This window comes from Carettochelys insculpta, unplaced genomic scaffold (genome assembly GCF_033958435.1).
Source record: "Carettochelys insculpta isolate YL-2023 unplaced genomic scaffold, ASM3395843v1 scaffold_0097, whole genome shotgun sequence".
In the NCBI taxonomy this organism is placed as follows: Eukaryota; Metazoa; Chordata; order Testudines; family Carettochelyidae; genus Carettochelys; species Carettochelys insculpta.
Genome location: NW_027439134.1, coordinates 10001 through 17500, shown reverse-complemented (window position 1 = coordinate 17500; position 7500 = coordinate 10001). Strand labels below are relative to the sequence as shown.

The 7500-nt window shown below is 63.8% G+C and overlaps 1 non-coding gene across 1 annotated transcript; it reads right to left on the bottom strand.

Annotated features, from left to right (window-relative positions):
* Positions 1–2628: 2628 nt before the first annotated feature.
* LOC142006636 (5S ribosomal RNA) lies at positions 2629–2747 on the bottom strand. The gene has a single exon (XR_012643682.1). It is a non-coding gene; the product is annotated as a 5S ribosomal RNA (ribosomal RNA).
* Between the last annotated feature and the right edge of the window lie 4753 nt (positions 2748–7500).

Sequence of the window (7500 nt, the reverse complement as noted above, 5' to 3'; positions counted from 1 at the left end):
GTGACCCTCGCGGGAGGGTCCGGCCGCCGGTGGAGGCGGGCAGGGTGACCCTCGCGGGAGGGTCCGGCCGCCTCCTTTCCTCTCCCCCCCGGGAACCGGGTTGACCTGGTGTCCGTTCCCAAAAGCGGGGTCCGGGTGGCCGGCCCTCTTCGCTGGGACGGCGTGCCGGGTGACCCTCGCGGGAGGGTCCGGCGGGCAGGGTGACCCTCGCGGGAGGGTCCGGCCGCCGGTGGAGGCGGGCAGGGTGACCCTCGCGGGAGGGTCCGGCCGCCGGTGGAGGCGGGCAGGGTGACCCTCGCGGGAGGGTCCGGCCGCCTCCTTTCCTCTCCCCCCCGGGAACCGGGTTGACCTGTTGACCTGGTGGCCGATTCCCTCCCCGGGCACCAGGTCAACCGCCGCTGCTTTCAGCGGGGGTTGACCTGGTGGCCGATTCCCTCCCCGGGCACCAGGTCAACCTCCGCTGCTTTCAGCGGGGGTTGACCTGGTGGCCGATTCGCTCCCCGGGCACCAGGTCAACCTCCGCTGCTTTCAGCGGGGGTTGACCTGGTGGCCGATTCCCTCCCCGGGCACCAGGTCAACCTCCGCTTCTTTCAGCGGGGGTTGACCTGGTGGCCGATTCGCTCCCCGGGCACCAGGTCAACCTCCGCTGCTTTCAGCGGGGGTTGACCTGGTGGCCGATTCCCTCCCCGGGCACCAGGTCAACCTCCGCTGCTTTCAGCGGGGGTTGACCTGGTGGCCGATTCCCTCCCCGGGCACCAGGTCAACCTCCGCTGCTTTCAGCGGGGGTTGACCTGGTGGCCGATTCGCTCGCCGGGCACCAGGTCAACCTCCGCTGCTTTCAGCGGGGGTTGACCTGGTGGCCGATTCCCTCCCCGGGCACCAGGTCAACCTCCGCTTCTTTCAGCGGGGGTTGACCTGGTGGCCGATTCGCTCCCCGGGCACCAGGTCAACCTCCGCTGCTTTCAGCGGGGGTTGACCTGGTGGCCGATTCGCTCCCCGGGCACCAGGTCAACCTCCGCTGCTTTCAGCGGGGGTTGACCTGGTGGCCCATTCGCTCCCCGGGCACCAGGTCAACCTCCGGTGCTTTCAGCGGGGGTTGACCTGGTGGCCGATTCGCTCCCCGGGCACCAGGTCAACCTCCGGTGCTTTCAGCGGGGGTTGACCTGGTGGCCGATTCCCTCCCCGGGCACCAGGTCAACCTCCGGTGCTTTCAGCGGGGGTTGACCTGGTGGCCGATTCCCTCCCCGGGCACCAGGTCAACCTCCGGTGCTTTCAGCGGGGGTTGACCTGGTGGCCGATTCGCTCCCCGGGCACCAGGTCAACCTCCGCTGCTTTCAGCGGGGGTTGACCTGGTGGCCCATTCGCTCCCCGGGCACCAGGTCAACCGCACCCTTTTTCGGCCGCCTTCGCCTCCAAATTTTTCCCCCGTTTCCTTGCCCACTCCTCGGTCACTTCATACGCCCTCCCCCTTACATCCACCGTACGCAACACCTCCACCGGGCTTAATAGTCCACAACCGAGACCCAGGGCCTTCCCCGCTCTCAACCACCTCCACCCACGGTCCCCCTCCACCGGGCTTAATAGTCCACAACCGAGACCCAGGGCCTTCCCCGCTCTCAACAACCTCCACCCACGGTCCCCCTCCACCGGGCTTAATAGTCCACAACCGAGACCCAGGGCCTTCCCCGCTCTCAACAACCTCCACCCACGGTCCCCCTCCACCGGGCTTAATAGTCCACAACCGAGACCCAGGGCCTTCCCCGCTCTCAACCACCTCCACCCACGGTCCCCCTCCACCGGGCTTAATAGTCCACAACCGAGACCCAGGGCCTTCCCCGCTCTCAACAACCTCCACCCACGGTCCCCCTCCACCGGGCTTAATAGTCCACAACCGAGACCCAGGGCCTTCCCCGCTCTCAACAACCTCCACCCACGGTCCCCCTCCACCGGGCTTAATAGTCCACAACCGAGACCCAGGGCCTTCCCCGCTCTCAACAACCTCCACCCACGGTCCCCCTCCACCGGGCTTAATAGTCCACAACCGAGACCCAGGGCCTTCCCCGCTCTCAACAACCTCCACCCACGGTCCCCCTCCACCGGGCTTAATAGTCCACAACCGAGACCCAGGGCCTTCCCCGCTCTCAACCACCTCCACCCACGGTCCCCCTCCACCGGGCTTAATAGTCCCCAACCGATACCCAGGGCCTTCCCCGCTCTCAACAACCTCCACCCACGGTCCCCCAAGACGCACGTTCCAAGCCTTAACCCTCAGACCATCCACCCCCCGGGGGGGACCCCACACCCACCTGACCCCAACTCACTCCCACCAAAAACACCACCACCGCCACCGCCTCAACGGCCTGCCCCACCCAGCACTCCCACACACACACCTGCCCCACCAACGCTCCACACACGCTTTCTTCCCTCTCCCCGACCCGACCCAAGCCATCGCACCGCACCGGGTGAGGGCCTAAGCTTCCTCGCCCGCCCCCCCGCCCCCGACACGCAGGCAGGCAGAGGGAAAGGCCTCAGCGCCCCCCAGGACCGTCGCGCCGCCTTGGCCTCACGGCTTCCCTGCTCCCGCACGGCAGACACACGCCCCGCTCTACCCCCGCTGGGGCCAAAAGCTGCCTACGGCACCTGGGATTCCCAGGCGGTCACCCATCCAGGTACTAGCCAGGCCCGGGACGGTTTACCTTCCGAGATCGGACGAGATCGGGGGCATTCGGTCCGGTATGGCCGTAGGCCCCCGCCTCCCCGGGCTTTAGCGTCAGCAGCCTGGCCTCAGTCAGCCGGGCCCAAACAATTAACCCGGAGGCCGGGCCGAGGGAAAACTTCCTCCGAGCCGGCCCAAGGGGAAGGGAGGACGAGGACGCCGGGCCCGGGAGGTGACAGGACGTGCACGTCAGACCCGGGAAGCTGTGCGCCCCGAGGTTAACCCCCGGGCCGGGGCGGGGAGAGAAAAATGTTCTAAGTCCGGTAGGGACAGCAGGTCAACCCCGGTCCGAGGCGGGGAGAGAAATTTTCCAAGTCCGGCAGGGACAGCAGGTCAACCCCGGCCGCCGTAGCAGAGGTTGACCTGGTGTCCGATTCGCTCCCCGGGCACCAGGTCAACCTCGGGCGCTTTAGCGGAGGTTGACCTGGTGTCCGATTCGCTCCCCGGGCACCAGGTCAACCTCGGGCGCCTTAGCAGAGGTTGACCTGGTGTCCGATTCGCTCCCCGGGCACCAGGTAAACCGTGGCCGCTTTCAGCGGAGGTTGACCTGGTGGCCGATCCCCTCCTCGGGCTCCAAGTCCGGCAGGGACAGCAGGTGAACCCCGGCCGCTTTAGCAGAGGTTGACCTGGTGTCCGATTCGCTCCCCGGGCACCAGGTAAACCGTGGCCGCTTTCAGCGGAGGTTGACCTGGTGGCCGATCCCCTCCTCGGGCTCCAAGTCCGGCAGGGACAGCAGGTCAACCCCGGCCGCTTTAGCAGAGGTTGACCTGGTGTCCGATTCGCTCCCCGGGCACCAGGTAAACCGTGGCCGCTTTCAGCGGAGGTTGACCTGGTGGCCGATCCCCTCCTCGGGCTCCAAGTCCGGCAGGGACAACAGGTCAACCCCGGTTCCGGGCGGGGAGAGAAAAATTTTCTAAGTCCGGCAGGGACAGCAGGTCAACCCCGGCCGCCGTAGCAGAGGTTGACCTGGTGTCCGATTCGCTCCCCGGGCACCAGGTCAACCTCGGGCGCCTTAGCAGAGGTTGACCTGGTGTCCGATTCGCTCCCCGGGCACCAGGTAAACCGTGGCCGCTTTCAGCGGAGGTTGACCTGGTGGCCGATCCCCTCCTCGGGCTCCAAGTCCGGCAGGGACAGCAGGTGAACCCCGGCCGCTTTAGCAGAGGTTGACCTGGTGTCCGATTCGCTCCCCGGGCACCAGGTAAACCGTGGCCGCTTTCAGCGGAGGTTGACCTGGTGGCCGATCCCCTCCTCGGGCTCCAAGTCCGGCACGGACAGCAGGTCAACCCCGGCCGCTTTAGCAGAGGTTGACCTGGTGTCCGATTCGCTCCCCGGGCACCAGGTAAACCGTGGCCGCTTTCAGCGGAGGTTGACCTGGTGGCCGATCCCCTCCTCGGGCTCCAAGTCCGGCAGGGACAGCAGGTCAACCCCGGCCGCTTTAGCAGAGGTTGACCTGGTGTCCGATTCGCTCCCCGGGCACCAGGTAAACCGTGGCCGCTTTCAGCGGAGGTTGACCTGGTGGCCGATCCCCTCCTCGGGCTCCAAGTCCGGCAGGGACAACAGGTCAACCCCGGTTCCGGGCGGGGAGAGAAAAATTTTCTAAGTCCGGCAGGGACAGCAGGTCAACCCCGGCCGCCGTAGCAGAGGTTGACCTGGTGTCCGATTCGCTCCCCGGGCACCAGGTCAACCTCGGGCGCCTTAGCAGAGGTTGACCTGGTGTCCGATTCGCTCCCCGGGCACCAGGTAAACCGTGGCCGCTTTCAGCGGAGGTTGACCTGGTGGCCGATCCCCTCCTCGGGCTCCAAGTCCGGCAGGGACAGCAGGTGAACCCCGGCCGCTTTAGCAGAGGTTGACCTGGTGTCCGATTCGCTCCCCGGGCACCAGGTAAACCGTGGCCGCTTTCAGCGGAGGTTGACCTGGTGGCCGATCCCCTCCTCGGGCTCCAAGTCCGGCACGGACAGCAGGTCAACCCCGGCCGCTTTAGCAGAGGTTGACCTGGTGTCCGATTCGCTCCCCGGGCACCAGGTAAACCGTGGCCGCTTTCAGCGGAGGTTGACCTGGTGGCCGATCCCCTCCTCGGGCTCCAAGTCCGGCAGGGACAGCAGGTCAACCCCGGCCGCTTCAGCTGAGGTTGACCTGGTGTCCGATTCGCTCCCCGGGCACCAGGTAAACCGTGGCCGCTTTCAGCGGAGGTTGACCTGGTGGCCGATCCCCTCCTGGGGCTCCAAGTCCGGCAGGGACAACAGGTCAACCCCGGTCCCAGGCGGGAGAGAAAAATTTTCTAAGTCCGGCAGGGACAACAGGTCAACCCCGGTTCCGAGCGGGAGAGAAAAATTTTCTAAGTCCGGCAGGGACAACAGGTCAACCCCGGTCCCAGGCGGCAGAGAAAAATTTTCTAAGTCCGGCAGGGACAACAGGTCAACCCCGGTCCCAGGCGGGAGAGAAAAAATTTCTAAGTCCGGCAGGGACAACAGGTCAACCCCGGTCCCAGGCTGGAGAGAAAAATTTTCTAAGTCCGGCAGGGACAGCAGGTCAACCCCGGCCGCTTTAGCAGAGGTTGACCTGGTGTCCGATTCGCTCCCCGGGCACCAGGTCAACCTCTGGCGCTTTAGCAGAGGTTGACCTGGTGTCAGATTCGCTCCCCGGGCACCAGGTCAACCTCGGTCGCTTTAGCAGAGGTTGACCTGGTGTCCGATTCGCTCCCCGGGCACCAGGTAAACCGTGGCCGCTTTCAGCGGAGGTTGACCTGGTGGCCGATCCCCTCCTGGGGCTCCAAGTCCGGCAGGGACAGCAGGTCAACCCCGGTCCCAGGCGGGGAGAGAAAAAATTTCTAAGTCCGGCAGGGACAACAGGTCAACCCCGGTCCCAGGCTGGAGAGAAAAATTTTCCAAGTCCGGCAGGGACAGCAGGTCAACCCCGGCCGCTTCAGCTGAGGTTGACCTGGTGTCCGATTCGCTCCCCGGGCACCAGGTAAACCGTGGCCGCTTTCAGCGGAGGTTTACCTGGTGGCCGATCCCCTCCTCGGGCTCCAAGTCCGGCAGGGACAACAGGTCAACCCCGGTCCCAGGCGGGAGAGAAAAATTTTCTAAGTCCGGCAGGGACAACAGGTCAACCCCGGTTCCGAGCGGGAGAGAAAAATTTTCTAAGTCCGGCAGGGACAACAGGTCAACCCCGGTCCCAGGCGGCAGAGAAAAAATTTCTAAGTCCGGCAGGGACAACAGGTCAACCCCGGTACCGGGCGGGAGAGAAAAAATTTCTAAGTCCGGCAGGGACAACAGGTCAACCCCGGTCCCAGGCGGCAGAGAAAAAATTTCTAAGTCCGGCAGGGACAACAGGTCAACCCCGGTCCCGGGCGGGAGAGAAAAATTTTCTAAGTCCGGCAGGGACAACAGGTCAACCCCGGTCCCAGGCGGCAGAGAAAAAATTTCTAAGTCCGGCAGGGACAACAGGTCAACCCCGGTCCCAGGCGGGAGAGAAAAATTTTCTAAGTCCGGCAGGGACAACAGGTCAACCCCGGTCCCAGGCGGCAGAGAAAAAATTTCTAAGTCCGGCAGGGACAACAGGTCAACCCCGGTACCGGGCGGGAGAGAAAAAATTTCTAAGTCCGGCAGGGACAACAGGTCAACCCCGGTCCCAGGCTGGAGAGAAAAAATTTCTAAGTCCGGCAGGGACAACAGGTCAACCCCGGTCCCAGGCGGCAGAGAAAAAATTTCTAAGTCCGGCAGGGACAACAGGTCAACCCCGGTCCCAGGCGGCAGAGAAAAAATTTCTAAGTCCGGCAGGGACAACAGGTCAACCCCGGTCCCAGGCGGCAGAGAAAAAATTTCTAAGTCCGGCAGGGACAACAGGTCAACCCCGGTCCCAGGCGGGAGAGAAAAATTTTCTAAGTCCGGCAGGGACAACAGGTCAACCCCGGTCCCAGGCGGCAGAGAAAAATTTTCTAAGTCCGGCAGGGACAACAGGTCAACCCCGGTCCCAGGCGGCAGAGAAAAAATTTCTAAGTCCGGCAGGGACAACAGGTCAACCCCGGTCCCAGGCTGGAGAGAAAAAATTTCTAAGTCCGGCAGGGACAACAGGTCAACCCCGGTCCCAGGCGGGAGAGAAAAAATTTCTAAGTCCGGCAGGGACAACAGGTCAACCCCGGTCCCGGGCTGGAGAGAAAAATTTTCTAAGTCCGGCAGGGACAACAGGTCAACCCCGGTCCCGGGCTGGAGAGAAAAAATTTCTAAGTCCGGCAGGGACAACAGGTCAACCCCGGTCCCAGGCGGGAGAGAAAAAATTTCTAAGTCCGGCAGGGACAACAGGTCAACCCCGGTCCCAGGCGGCAGAGAAAAATTTTCTAAGTCCGGCAGGGACAACAGGTCAACCCCGGTCCCAGGCTGGAGAGAAAAAATTTCTAAGTCCGGCAGGGACAACAGGTCAACCCCGGTCCCAGGCGGGAGAGAAAAAATTTCTAAGTCCGGCAGGGACAACAGGTCAACCCCGGTCCCGGGCTGGAGAGAAAAATTTTCTAAGTCCGGCAGGGACAACAGGTCAACCCCGGCCGCTTTAGCGGAGGTTGACCTGGTGTCCGATTCGGTCCCCGGACACCAGGTCAACCTCTGGCGCTTTCAGCGAGGTTGACCTGGTGGCCGGCTGAGCTCTGGAAGTCCGAATGGGGTTGAATTTGACCCGTGCAGCCGACCTAGAGTTCCAGGCGGTCGGCCGCTTTTGTGAGTCGTTCCCGCCTGTTGCCGCTGGGGGACTTTTCACGTATAAGGTTACGACAGGTACCGGGAGAATAGTAA